The sequence below is a fragment of the Gymnoscopelus braueri genome, assembly GCF_963280865.1.
Source record: "Gymnoscopelus braueri genome assembly, chromosome: 18".
Taxonomy (NCBI): domain Eukaryota; kingdom Metazoa; phylum Chordata; class Actinopteri; order Myctophiformes; family Myctophidae; genus Gymnoscopelus; species Gymnoscopelus braueri.
Genome location: NC_137618.1, coordinates 46,287,012 through 46,302,478, shown reverse-complemented (window position 1 = coordinate 46,302,478; position 15,467 = coordinate 46,287,012). Strand labels below are relative to the sequence as shown.

The 15,467-nt window shown below is 42.1% G+C and overlaps 1 protein-coding gene across 1 annotated transcript in view; it reads right to left on the bottom strand.

Moving 5' to 3' along the window:
• gtdc1 (glycosyltransferase-like domain containing 1) overlaps nucleotides 1-15,467 on the bottom strand; it is a gene marked incomplete at its 3' end in the record, with an annotated part of 68,948 nt that overhangs the window by 30,330 nt on the left and 23,151 nt on the right. The window lies entirely within an intron of this gene.

The following is a 15,467-nucleotide window of genomic DNA, read 5'->3' as shown; positions in this document are numbered from 1 at the left end:
TTTGCATGCTCCACGGAGGCATACGGAGAGAGGGATCCTGGCACTTTCTCGAAGCAGTGTTGAGGGGCCACTCTCTCCTGTCTCTACTCACTCTCTCTCTCGCTCGCGCGCGCGCGCCTTTTCTTTCTTTCTTTCTTTCTTTCTTTCTCTGTGAAGTCACGGAGCGAGAGCATTGTTCACTGAAACTTTTAGTTTCGTCGAGGATCATTCCGGTTTTGCATGTCTTGTTAGTGCATACACATCTTAGTCACGTTATCATGGGAATCTAGGTTTCCCATAATAGTAGCGAGGAAATAAAATGTGTTGCAAAATCAATCAAAACAATTTACAATAAATTTTGACATTCAGCAGATGCTCTTGTCTCTTATCCAGAGCGACACAAAATCAGTAAATGGCATGAACCCTCGTCAACAAACGACAAAATAACATAGTCCCATAAGTGGAGTGCAAACAGAACAATGTAGTGCTGCTTCGGAGAAACTAGGATACCAGGTAAACATAACACCTAACATCTGTCAAAACAACACGCTATCTAAATAACATTCTTAACTCTTTATGACCGGGAACGCATCTGTGTGTCATTTTTTTTTCTTTTCTTTGGGCTATTAAAAAATAGCAGATCTACAAGCTCATAGCGCGGCACTCGGTGCCGCGCTATGAGCTTGTAGATCTGCTATTTTTTTAAAAATCATGAACAGTTGTGCAAATATTTGAATTTTTCTCTTTTTTTTTTAACTCAAATCTTTGCTTCTCGGGGTTCCTGGAACTAAATATTTTACAAATGTTCACTTAAAAAAATATATAATCCAAGATTTTGCCACAAATTTTCATGTTTTTTCTAAAATAGCAGATCTGCGCGGCACTCAGTGCCGCGCTATGAGCTTGTAGATCTGCTATTTTTGAACAGCCCAAATAAATCTAAAAAATGACACACAGATGCGTTCCCGGTCTTAACGGGTTAACATGTGTGGTCAAAGCAAAACAAATCTAAATAACAAAAACATGTGAACAAGTAAGCAACAGTAGATCATCTTATAAAACCATCGCATCGGTGCCTCAGGGATAAATATGACTTATTCTCTGCTGTTGTAACACACTAATAACCACAGCTAGGGCTGACACTGATTTTTGTCAAAGACTTGTCACTGACGCCAGAAGTCATCTGTGGCGAGAGAATGACATCACGGCATGACGAATGGTAGCTGGCAGATGTATCACTGTGAGCCTGTATTGTTGTGTGCTGTGTGTGTGTACTGTTACTGTACTGTAAGAGTCCCACTCTATCTCTGGAAATCATCATAAATTATCCACTTAAAAACCTAGCGTCCGTATTCTGGGCATAACATAATATTAGGCGGAAATGTGTGACGCGTAACCACTTTCAAACTGGCATCCATATTTTTGGGCATGTTGTTATAGATCTGTGCCATTTTAGATTTGAGCTAAAAGAGCATTATTTTATACTTTGGCAATTTTTTTAAATCTAGAAAATGTGTTAAAAAAATGTAATACTATATATTCTTTTAAAGTAAACATTTTAACTCAAATCTTTGCTTCTGGGGGTCCCTGAACAAAATATTTTGAGATGGGGGTCCGCGGCCAAATACAAATAATTGTGGGGGTCCTTGACATGAAAAAGTTTGAGCACCACTGATGTTATAGCAACGTAGGTTAGGATTTAGATGGCATTTTTAGAATCGGGGGTCCTCGGGTCTTAATGGGTCAAAGCGGTGAAGAAAACTGTTGGTCAGACAGACACGTCCATAACAAATCAAGTGTACAGTCCTGTCAAAACAAGGCATCTGAAGGAGAGTTTGGAAGAGTCTTTCATATGCTTCCCTCTCATGTCCCCCCCCCCCCCCATATGCTTCCCCCCCCCGCCCCCACAAAGGAAAAGGGGGGGAAAAAATACATTACAAATTACAGAGGCTGTGAGCACACCTTAAGAGTTTAAAGTACCTAAAACAATTCAAACCCATATTCCTCCGTGCGGGATACCGCTTAAAGGCTAAAATGGCCTTAATGCTCATTCCCTTATTCATCTAGCAGTACCTAAAGCACTTATCTCCCTGATCTAATAGAGCCCTCTCAGGGAGAAAGAATGACTACTGTAATGGGCGATAATATGGCCTTAAGGTGTACGGAAATTAGCATAAGGAATGCGCGGAAACATAAGGCAAAAAGGGGGCTGGAGGACAAAACGCTATGGCTATACCGCCCGTCTCTAGCGAGCACTTGCATTATTAGGATCTATAAAGGCAATTTAGAGTAGCGTTTCAGAAACCAAAGCAGCGAGACATTACCTTGACAGGCCCATTGATAAAAGTGCCAAAGTGGAGAGGAGTGGGTAGATGGATATATTACATAAGAGATATGGACATGGATTCATCTCTTTCGTACCGGGCGTCCGTTCAGGGGGAGGCTGACAAGGAGGCGCGTTGTGGTTAGGTATGACCAATGGTTGCTGCTTCGCGGAGGCCCCTGGGAAAATTTTTATTCGATAAGCCATTTTAGAAATTGGATGAAGAGGTTTTGACTAGGGGCAATAAAAACCTGCTTCTGTCTACTGGCAGAAAGAGAGCGAGAGAGGGAGAGAGGGAGGGAGAGAGAGAGGGAGGGAGAGAGAGAGAGGGAGAGAGAGAGAGGGATAGAGAGAGAGAGAGAGAGAGAGAGAGAGAGAGGGAGAGGGTACTTAGAGAATATGCCACCAATTAGCTTATTTATAAATCAACAGCAATTTCTGTGATGACTTTACCTCTGTGCATTTGATTAAATGTGAAAGGATGAAGGGGGGGAGTCAAAGTCAAAAATCATTTGATCTAATTTCCTTTATTGGCAATAATCACAAGTGTCTCTCCCAGCGGGTAATGAAAAACGGCATGGATCTGGGAGGCCCACGGTGAGCAGAGAGCCCGGTGGCCTTTATGCTATGAACCCATTCAATACAGACGCACGGCCACTGAATAATTGGGTTACAGTCGCTTTTTATGATGCCCAAAATGAAAATGTACATTCTATCAGTCTATTGAAAGGAGGTCAGACATGATATTACCCACATAGCATATGAATATTGCATCAGTTGCCTAATTTATTTTTATTTTTATTTTAAATCATGAGATATGTCATCTCAAAGCTAAAAAGAAATTCTGGATTGCGTGAGACAGACCATGTATAAGCTAGTCTACACTTAGAACTGTTGTGTTTTAAAATGTTTTAAGAGCAGAAAAGACAATATGTGACTTTCTTTTTATTTTTTATTTTATCTAAAATGAGTTAACAGCCCAGTTAGACTCTTCACATACTAGAGTATGTCTGACATAAATGTCAGAGCTTAAATCAACATAAATAAATGCATAAACATGTAGCTAGATATAAGGTTAGAGCTTAGCAACCGCTAATTCAAGTGGTGTTTTCTCTACATAAAGATTTTTAACTTGACTTCAGTTCTATAAGCTGTAGTTTAAAAACTATGCACTCAATCTTATTAACCAATATATCATTATTTTGCTATGATTCCCTGCTTTCATATGACATGAAAGAATGAAAATGAAAAAATGCTAGATGACTGTCTCCCAGTCAAATTTGGTCACATATATGCAATTAACACCACAAGGCACAAGGGGTGACAGAGACTTCGGTACATATTCCGGGTCACTCTCACACAAAATGTTTAACGAGAGTTTAACAAAGAGTTGAAGGAAAGGACAAATCGCAGGTCAAACCTGCAGCATCTCAGAGAAAGACATAACACTGCATACTAGTAAAGTGGTCTGATGTGTGAACGTCCGTCCGTGCCACTGAGTTCAAGCCACTGTTAACCCACTTAGACCGGGGGAAGAATCTGTGTCATTTTTTGATTTATTTGGCTATTGAAAAATAGCAGATCTACAAGCTCATAGCGCGGCACCGAGTGCCGCGCTACAAGCTTGTAGATCTGCTATTTTTTTTTTAATCGTGGAAAATGTGTGCAAAACATTTGTGACTCAAATCTTTGCTTTGGGGATTCTACAAATGTCTTCTAAATCCTATCAGTTTTTTTTTTAAACTTGTCGCTATAATCAGTGGTTCTCAAACCTTTTCATGTCAAGGACCCCCAAAATTGTATTTGGCCAAGGACCCCCATCTCAAAATAATGTTGTTCCAGGGAACCCCCCAGAAGCAAAGATTTGAGTTAAAAATGTTTGCTTTAAAACATATATATATTCAAAGATTTGCGCACATTTCCACAATGTTTCAATAATAGCAGATCTACAAGCTCGTAGCGCAGCACTCGGTGCCGCGCTACGAGCTTGCAGATCTGCTATTATTGAAAAGCCAAAGTATAAAATAATGTGGTTTACACAGATGTGTATCCCGGCTTGAACGCGTTAAGGTGGAACTGGTTGCGTGAATCCCCCTTGCTCTCGAGCCCTCGGGGTTAAAACCGGCCTGGGCTTTTGTTATAGGTCAGAGTAAAGGGAAGCCGGCCAAAAGGTTTTATAAAGCATTGAGGTTACTGTCCTGGGGGCATCACTTCAAAACAATCTCATCATCATAAAGCTAAAAAAAACGAGGGCCGGTCACGTCCGGTATAAGAAGGGGATGTTTGTCAGTGGGCACGGACCGAGCAGGTCATTAGAGCACATTAAGATCTACATTACAGTCATTATGAGCTGACCCTTTAGTCAGAAGCGATCGCGGTCCACTTTTCGCTGTAGAGTCCAACCACTCACTCACCGGGCGGGCACTCCTAGCAGGGACGCGGCCGTCCGTCCACTTTCGCTGTGGCGTGGGTCGTGAGACGCCGTTGGTCAGAACGGCCTACGGGGGAATTCATTCAACAAGGAGCGTTGTTCCTGACTTGGATGGAGATTGAGACGGAAAAGGGGAGCGAGGGGGACTTTGCACTTTTGCCTTTGGTCTTAGTCAAGAGACCAGTGGTGTAAAGTAACTGAGTACATTTACTCCAAGTACTGTACTTAAGTACACTTTTTGAGGATATTCTTACTTTACTGGAGTGTTTCCCATTTTCGGTACTTTTACTTCTACTCCGCTACATCTCAGAGGCAAATATTGTACTTTTACTCCACTACAACTATTTGAAAACTTTAGTTACTAGTTACCTTTCAGATATAAATGATTACATTATAAAAAATACATAAACGACTTTAGCCCTATTTTATACATAGGCTATTTGAAAATAGCAGATCCACAAGCTCACAACGCGTCGCATCGCGACGCATTGTGAGCTTGTAGATCTGCTATTTTCAAACATTTTAGTACTTTTACTTTTGGTACTTAAAGTACATTTTGATACCAATACTTTTGTACTTTTACTCAAGTCAATTTAGAATTCCGGACTTTTAACTTTTAACAGAGTACTTCTACATTACGGTATTGATACTTTTACTTAAGTATAACATTTGAGTACATTTTCCACCATTGCAAGAGATCGCAAAGCTCAAAGTCCGGGAAGAGAAAGAAAATTACCTTTCTTTTCATAGCAGATCTTTGGGGGGATAAGTTGAAATTATGTAACATGCATATGGATGGGGTAAAAATATGACATCAGGACCACCGAGCAGATTATTCTCAGGCCAACAGAAGCGCGGGCATCTGCTGTGTATCCATAATACCCTGACAAACACCAAATATAACTTGTCTTTTCAATGTTAATTTTTTCTCCCTTCTTTATTTTCTATCCAGGTTGAGCCGGGACACGTACTGTATTGTAAATCCCTGAGTGCTATGTGTATGTGGAGGGATTTGCTTTGTTACAAAAATAAAAATGATTTGACAATGCATTGCAAATATAAAAAAAACTAAGTAGACGATACTCAACGGCTTGCAACGAGCAATATGTTTCCTCCGCCTCCTCACTTGGAAATTTGCCCAAATTTCAACAAGACAATAAAAGAAATCTATCACCTGGCTGCCGGCGTTCTTCTTTATCCAAGAAACGCCAAACAAACAAATCGAGGCTATAAACAGTAGTATTGTTCATGTATCAAGATGTAATATCCACAATACAAACCACATTTTAAAATGTGACAGGTACTGGAATTGATTCTGGGGGGATTTGGAACCGAGACAAAACCTTGGGTCCCAGAAACAAAAAATTGCCCTTGTCAACAAAAAAAAAGAAAAAACACTTCTAGGAGCCCCGAGAACCACTTGACTGTGTGAGCATGTTTGGCCGGCTAGAAACGAGTATTATTTTAGCGGAGTTGGATCGCTGGGATACATGTGGCGCACGTTCCCATTGTAACACACAAGCAGCCATCGGTCTCCGGGGGAAAGCGCGCCTCAGAAGTCATTCTGTTCCAATTAAAAATAAAAAAAACTCTCCCCCCCGCGCGCGTTCCACCATGATGTCATTCAACTTGTGAAGCAGCCATGGTTACATGCTTGTCATTTTCCTTTCTGCATCCGAACGAGGAGTAAATCTCACTTGAAGCCTTTCGTAAACATTTAAAACAATGCGGAGGAGGAAAAGGATTCTCCGGGGAGCTCTTGGGGAGCCACCTCAGGTCAGGGATGTGGGAATGGTCTTGTCGCGCCGATCTGAACGCCGGGGTATGGGGGGGGGGGGGGGGCTGTTGCCTCAGTGGCAGTAGCTAGAGACCCTACCTACAGTACGCGTTACTAAGCATCAAATCACTCTTCACTCACTGTCTGTACCAGTTAAGCTTGCAATTATTAGGATCCCAACTGCTTACTAGGAAAATGCAGCATGCCGTTTTGGGGCAAAAGGTGAACTAATACACTATATGTTTTTTGAATGACAGCGAATACTTGCCAGAATGCTACAATTGAGGAATAAATTCGACTGTCTATCTTCCTTACGCTCCTCTGATATTTTGGCACGAACGACGATGCAGTTCCCCAGGAGTTCAGATTATTCAATTGTGTAGCCCGTGTTTTGAAAACACCCGTTTTTCTTGCTTATGTCATCACTGAACAGATGCCAGCATGTGTTAGCTAAACTTTGGTATTAAGGACAAATCACCAATGCAGGGTTTGATCCTTAATTCATTCCCATTCATCACAGCTAGATCCCCCCCCCCCCCCCAACTTCAAAGCGCCATATGGACCTAATTGTGGTCGCTCCTGGCACACGAGCGACTGAAAGCCGAGGCACCGACCGCCGCGTATATACCTCGAGTTTCACTGTACGCCAGCAGCAGCAAACCTTGCAGTGAGCCCCCCCCCCCATGGCAGCACCGTTCGGTGCTTTCTAACCCCCCACCCCCCCGTAACCCAAGGACATTGATGGACACGGGGCGTACGAGAGCAGACTATTTGAAAGGATTAGAGAGAACTGGAGGTGTGACGTCAAATAAGCATATAGGGGAGAGAGAGAAAAAAGGTGGCCGACAGCTGTTTTCATCATGTCACCGCGCTGAGCTTAACCCATTGAGACCGGGAACGCATCAAGATTTTTTTAGATTCCTTTGGGCTATTCAAAAAATAGCAGATATACAAGCTCACGAGCTTGTAGATCTGCTATTTTTCTTTTGAAAAATCTTGAAAATGTGCGCAAATCTTTGAATGTATTATATTTTTTAAAAGCAAACATTTGTAACTAAAATCTTTGCTTCTGGGGGTAACACTTACACTTCTAAATCCTACGTATGTTGAAAAGAACGTATGTTGCTATAATATCAGTGGTTCTCAAAATGTTTTTCATGTCAAGGACCCCCGAAATTATATGAATTTGGCCGCGGACCCCCCCATCTCAAAATATATTGTTCCAGTGACCCCCCAGAATACGTTAGAAACGTATATATATATATATTCAAAGATTTGCACCCATTTTCCACGTTCCCCCCCCCCAAAAAAAATAGCATATCTACAAGCTCAAGCTCATAGAGCTTGAGCTTGTAGATCTGCTATTTTTTAATAGCCCAAAGAAAGAAAAAAAATGACACACAGATGAGTTCCCGGTCTTAATGGGTTAAGACATGGGCGGTGTGATTATAGGAGACCACACCGCCCCCCCCCCCCCCCCCCCAACGTTTATAACTCATCAAGCCCACTCCCCTGGCTTCCGAGCCGCCGTGGCACGCTGTCCGGTATGGCGACTTTGGTAAAGTAATCAAAGAGGAGATTTTAGAGTAGAGAGATGAGTTGTTGTCAGGTCATCTGAGGATGAGTGGCCCCTGGGCACCAACCAAAATGGGTGGACAGTAGGGGCTTTCTTTTTCAACCGCCCCGTAAAAGGTTATAGCGGATGATGAGTCCATTGTCTGGTCTAGTTAAAACGGTGTCATCCCCATCCCCCCCCCCCACACACTCCCCAAGATTAGAATGTAAGATGGCACAAAGCAAAGCAGATTATGAGGTAAATGTACTCAGGGTCATCTCGTACCATACTGCTTTAGAATGTAAACAATTAAGACACGTCTATAAACCATTGAGGGGAATCCTGTGCTCTTACCACATGAACTCTACGCGTCTCTATTCTTGAAATGTCATAATAGGCGAACATTGTGAGCTTGTAGATCGGCTATTCATCACAAACAGGCAAACAGATTTGGTGTACAAGGGAAAAAAAGAGTGGACCAGGTACAGATCCCTGGTGGACCCAGCATGCATACATAAATAAAGTGAATGACATTCAGGGTGGCTTTAAATGTCAATTCCTGTCATATCATTATCCTATTAAGTCAATAGACGCATGCTTGTGTGAGCACAGCTTCAAGCACCCTAGAGTCCTATTTGGAATGCCTCGCAATTACAATTCACCAGGAAAAAAACAGCCCACACCTGTTTAAGAGGGCATCTTTCCCCCCATACATGGGGACTCAGCTTTGTGTATGAGATTATTCTGCCCCGATGCTTCAATGTTTCCAATTAGTTCACAGTCCCAGGGCAAAACAGACTTACTTAGCACACATGCACACGTGGCGAGGAATGCCTTCAGATGTCCTGTCCATAGTCTGGAAAAACCTACGATACCTCAGGGGCGGCATTTTCCTTATATATTCTCTTTGTGACAGAAGGGCATAAGGAAAAAAAAAGAAAAACTGATCCAACAGTATGTCTTTAAAAAAAAGGTCAGACAACAGGGCAAAACATGTCTCCCTGTTCAAAATGCTTTTCTTACGGACGCAAGATAATCTAACAACAAACTATAAGCATTAACCCATTAAGACCGGGAACGCATCTGTGTCATTTTAAGATCTCTTTGGCAATTAAAAAAATAGCAGATCTACAAGCTCATAGCACGGCACCGAGTGCCGCGCTGTGAGCTTATTTTTAGAAAAATCTTGAAAATGTGTGCAAATCTTTTAATATATACATATTTTTAAAGCGAACATTTGTAACTCAAATCTTTGCTTCTGGGGGGTCCCTGGAACAACATATTTTGAGATGGGGGTCCGCGGCCAAATACATATCATTTTGGGGGTCCTTGACATAAAAAAGTTTGAGAACCACTGATTATAGCAACATACGTTTTTTTTTTTTTTTTTAACTGTTAGGACTTAGAAGACATTTGTAGAATCCCCCAGAAGCAAAGATTTGAGTTACAAATGTTCGCTTTAAAAAAATATATATATATTAAAAGATTTGCACACATTTTCACGATTTTTCTAAAATAGCAGATCTACAAGCTCATAGCGCGGCACTCGGTGCCGCGCTATGAGCTTGTAGATCTGCTATTTGTGAATAGCCCAAAGAAATCTAAAAAATGACACACAGATGCGTTCCCGGTCTTAAAGGGTTAAATATAGGGCTTATTACGGGAAAAAAACATTTGTATCAAATATCATCAGGTTGTGTTGGGTATAATGTAACATCTTGATTTGCTCTCTGGTTTACCATCTTCATCTTACTTGGAATAGACGTCCAGTCGCATTTGAACTTCTCAAAGGGGAATAGTTTCAAACAGGATATCCTGCCATCTGCTGCAGGCAGCCGCTGTTCCAGGAGTCAATCACAGTAGAGAGACCTGAGCTGACTGACTGACTGCTTCACAAGGAGCCACATCAATGCCTTTTTAAAAGTAGCCAAAGAACGAACGTTTTCCTAATCAACTTAAAAGTAGCTTCAGCTATCTGCAGCGAGTTAAGGGACTTAATGAAAACCGGTCCATCAAATGGGGAGGTCTGAGGAAAAAGAAAAAGAGAAAAAAAAAAAAAAAAAACCTAACTCTTTCAAGTTTTGAAGCCGAAACCTGCATTCATATCCTTTCAATGCAGGAACACTTTGCCACACATAAGAGGACTCCCTTTGTCTCCAGACCTAAACAATGAAAGACCTGCCATAGAAAGAAAAAGAAAGGGGGAAGAAAAAAACACACACACACACACACACACGCAGGCACAGCAAATTCAGATCCATCATCATCAAAGCTTTTTAAAGCAAATATTTTGGTCGGGGGAGAGTGAAGCAACAAAACCCTAATCATCGTGATGAATCTAATCAAGCTCCACTTTCAACACCTGACTGCGATCACCTCGCAGTCAAAGAAGGAAAAAAAACACACGCTCCGGCCTGACAACTGCACAAAAGCAAAAAAAGGAGGAACGAGGGGGGCCGCATGTGAGAAAGGCCAGTGGGGTATACCCGGGGCCCGGCTAGAATTTGGCACCTGCTGATCACGTGGTGGAGGACCGCATTGATTTGATTACCCCTCTCCCGAGTTCCCCGCCTCTCTCTATACCATACCAGGCAGGCGGATTGACAATACTCAAAGAAAGTCAATGCCCTGCTGCTACTCCCATGATAAATGTGATGGCTTTGTCTGCCCACCGCAGGTTTCTGCTGGCGCAGGTCAATCGCTATTAAATTACAAAAGTCCACCCCTCAAAAGGCCGATTGATAGATGGATACCACAAACACACCGACCACAAAGAGCCCTCGCAGCTCGCGGGTAAAGGCGCAGTCGCCCCCCCGCCCACCCCCCCCCACCCAAAAAAGAAGCTCTTTTTAGTTTTTGTTCATTTGGCCTGGTAGCGTTTCTCGCTACAAGAGTCATCGCATGGCTTTCAAATGCTTGGATGGAGAAGTCCTTACACACACAGAGAGAGAGAGAGAGAGAGAGAGAGAGAGAGAGAGAGAGAGAGAGAGAGAGAGAGAGAGAGAGAGGGCGACATATGAATACCTATGCAGGGGAAAAAAATCATCTGGTATTTCTCCCCTCTGCCATTTGTTTCTCCGAGCGTTTTATATTTTCAAAGAGCTTGGACTAACTGTGTTTGGAAAAGGACCGCAGGCATGTTTGAGGGATTGTCGGCCATGCATATAATCGCTTACTTACACTCTGTGAGTTTGCTTTGGATCAGGCAAATTACCATCTGAAAATGAGCTGAAAAACACTCTGGGCGAGAGGCCTGCGTCATCCGTGGCAGCTCACTTTTCAGCGTTTCCTTTAACGCGGGCGAGTACACATGAGAACATGCAGAGTGTCCACGCAAACACACACAAACACACACAAACACACACACACACACACAAAATTAGAAGACGCTCAAAGAAACACAGACGCTCCCCGGTGTTGTCGTTGTCGCATTGGGCTCGTTAATAAGGTAGGAAATACTAACTATGCGTGTCCACAGAGAAAAGGATGTGAACGCTCGTCGCCCTGACGTGTAGAAGGGAACGCAAACTCATAAATTAAAGCCTGATTTTATATACGAAAAATTGCCGATCTACAAGCTCACGATGCGTCACGGTGAGCCTTGTAGATTGGCTATTTTCCTTGGGCAACGACCGGCGCGCGACCGACCAGGTATATAAGTTCAGGCAATAGTCACTGTTCTGAAAGCTTTAACCAGTGGTGGAAAAAGTACTCAAATGTTTTACTTAAGTAAAAGTATCAATACTGCAATGTAGAAGAATGTTTTATAATGTAATCATTTATATCTGCAAAGTAACTAAAGTTTTCAAATATTTTGTAGTGGAGTAAAAGTATAAGTACAGACAATTGGAAATACTCCAGTAAAGTAAAAAAAAAAAACTGTTAGGGGGCGGGGCGACAATCAGGCAGTGTGAGGCCAAAAATCCACTGCATTTCGTCTCTGTCAGGGTGTAAATCTCATATGTCCAAAAACTGTTTTACAGGATTCAAGAACATCATGAGTAGCAGATCTACAAGCTGTCGTGTGACGCTGTAGTATGATGAAGATGGGCGTTCATTTACCAGAAAATAAAACGCAAAATATGGAGATAAAGAGGTTTCTACCCCGACAACAAGCGACGATATCCAGTGGCGGAAAAAGTACTCACATGTTTTACTTAAGCAAAAGTGTCAATACTGCGATGTATAAGTACTCTGTTACAAGTAGAAGTCCGGAATTCTAGATTTACTTGAGTAACATTACAAAAGTATTGGTTTCAAAATGTATTTAAAGTACCAAAAGTAGAAAGTACTCATTATGCAGAATGTCCCCATTTCACAAGTTTTCAAACGTACAAAATGTATTAAATGTATAAAAATCTTTTGAAAATAGCAGAGCTACAATGTATGTTAATGTATGTTTTGTAATAATACTCTAATAATCTACAAAGTAACTAAAGTTTCAAATAATTGTAGTGGAGTGAAAGTACAATATTTACCTCTGAGATGTAGTGGAGTAGAAGTAAAAAAAAAAAATTGTAAATTGTAAGAAATACCTCAAAATGTTACTTAAGTACAGTACTTGAGCAAATGTACTCAGTTACTTCACACCACTGACGATATCAGAGTTGACTGGCTTCACGCAACACACTCGCTGCCCCCTCCACGAGGGGGAAAAGGCCCGTAAAAATAAAGCCTGTGTGACACACAATTACTGCAGGCGGGGGTCACACAACACACTCTCACACACAGAGTTTCATGGACAAGGCATCTCCTAAGGGGGGACTGGGGCCTAAATAATTAGCAATAATACGCCACGAGAGTACTGCTCGTAACAATATGTGCACTTGGGTGAGCCTTTCATCTTTTTTTTTCTCCCTCTGTATTCAGTCACCCCTGAGAATGGCACGGCTTGAAAGGAGACACAGCCCCAAATTGCTTTAAAAAACTCCATGATGCGTTTATGATTTTTTTTTCTTTTTTTTTTCTTTTATGATTTTATTCCAGAAATGCAGAGCACGCCCCAAAAAAGAAAAAAAATTACGAGCACGACGGCGTTATTTCATAACAGAACGTCCCGCTGTGGCACGACCAAAACCATATCCCCATGGGGTACACTATATACACGGTCGGTGGGCTAGCTGAATCTCACACCTGATTTTTGCCAATAATCTCATTCAAGGATTAACCCTTTAAGAACGGGAACGCGTCTGTGTGTCATTTTAAGATTTCTTTGGGCTATTCAAAAATAGCAGATATACAAGCTTTTTTTTTTTTTCGTGAAAATTTGTGCAAATCTTTGAATATATATATATTTTTAAGCGAACATTTTTAACTCGTGTTACAACTTTTGGGGGTCCTTGGAACAAAATATTTTCAGATGGGGGTCCGCGGCCAAATACATATCATTTTGGGTGGTCCTTGACATGAAAAAAGTTTGAGAACCACTGATATTACAGCAACATACGAAAACATTTGTAGAATCCCCAGAAGCAAAGATTTGAGTTTTCCCCCAAACATAGCAGATCTACAAGCTCATAGCGCGGCACTCGGTGAGCTTGTAGATCTGCTATTTTTGAATCGCCCAAAAAAATCTCAAATGACGCGAGATGCGTTCCCGGTTTGAATGAGTTAATGTGAACGTCTTTGTAGTGTTTTTTCAGCGCTGATATTCCACAAATCCCGGGGCCGTGTTATGATCTTGTCGTTTTCATGTGGAAGAAGAAGTGGCTGCTGTTAATTTGGACCCTTAATGAGAAACAGAGCCTTTTCGCCGTGGAGCTTATATATAGGACTTTTTTCCTTGGGCCTGTTTCGCTATAGTGCATTGTTTTGGAACGGGGCAATAAAAACGTTACCACCACCCCTCTCCGCTGAACCGAGACGACAGTTTATAAAGAAGGAACCTGGATCTAATCCCGGATCCACCAGGATAGTTGTTTTATCATTCATTACGTTGCATATAATTCTATTTGGGGAAAAGTCAACTACTGTAGGCGGTAGTTAAGAGTGAAGGCAACTCCTCACGCAGTGGTGGAAAAAGTACTCAAATGTTTTACTTAAGTAAAAGTATCAATACTGCAATGTAGAAGTACTCTGTTACAAGTAATAGTACGGAATTAAAAATGTACTTGAGTAAAAGTACCAAAGTATTGGTATCAAAATGTACTTAAAGTACCAAAAGTAAAAGTACTAAAATTTTTGAAAATAGCCGATCTACAAGCTCACAACCTGTCGCGATGCGACACGTTGTTCAAGTTCAAAGTACGAATGGTTGAACATTTGCTCTAAAGCCTTAAACATTTTCTGATAGGGAAAATAGCCTCCTTTATCTCAAAAAGGTAGCATGAGATGCTACGTTTGCGATTTCCTCCATTAACCATTTAAGCCCTATTTTTATACTTGGTCGTACGACAGTGCTGCGTGCCAAAAATATTCGACCTACAAGCTCAAAATGGGACACATTGTGGCCTTGTAGATCAGCGATTTTAACATGCCCAAAATAGGGACACCAGAACGAGAATGGTCAAGGCAAGTGATATTTTTTGGTTAAAACAAAAGTTTTTTTGTTAAAGGTTAAAGCTCTAGTAGTAATCATTTCTATAGAATAGTGTTTGTTCAATAACAGGGGTCTTCTCCATGTCTCTCCAGCTCTTTAATAAACAAAATACATTTTCAGGCAGGTGACACAATTTCAGCCAATCAGGAGAGAGTACCCATTTATCTTATTTACTACTATATAATTGATAAAAGCTCCGAAAGTTTGTGCGGGATACGCAAGCACAGGATCACTCCATTTTCCCCAAAACTTGCCACAGACTGTTGATCAGAGCTATGGCTATGTTTTAGGCATCTTACCTCACCTCGATCTGTGATCAGACTCTCGGCTTGATTGATTCTCTGATTTGCCTATCAGACCCTCAGCCTGATCTGGCAGGTTGCCATAGCAACCATATACAGGAAGTTTGACCTCTTTATCACAACTACGGCAAACTCAAAGAGTGGCGGTGTACTAGCAGACATACCTGACCCACAGAAGGAGCCACTCTGCGTCACTCTGCGTCAATCCATGCTACATGGACCCTGTGGGACAGCCAACCCAAACAGCCCCTGCATGGTCAATAACAGCTTCCCTAAAGACTTCTGTGACAACACTCGACTGCCTCATGATGGCCATGGTTACCCACAGTACAGGCGGCCTAATGACCGAGGTAGGGAGGTTGGGAGGTTGGGACTAGAGGTTAGGGCCGCAAAGCAAAGCGGGGAGGGAGGAGAGGAGAGGAGAGGAGAGGAGAGGAGAGGAGAGGAGAGGAGAGGAGAGGAGAGGAGAGGAGAGGAGAGGAGAGGAGAGGAGAGGAGCGGAGCCGAGAGGAGAGGAGAGGAGAGGCCAGAGGGGCCGGACTTCGCATGACGTGTGTGCAGA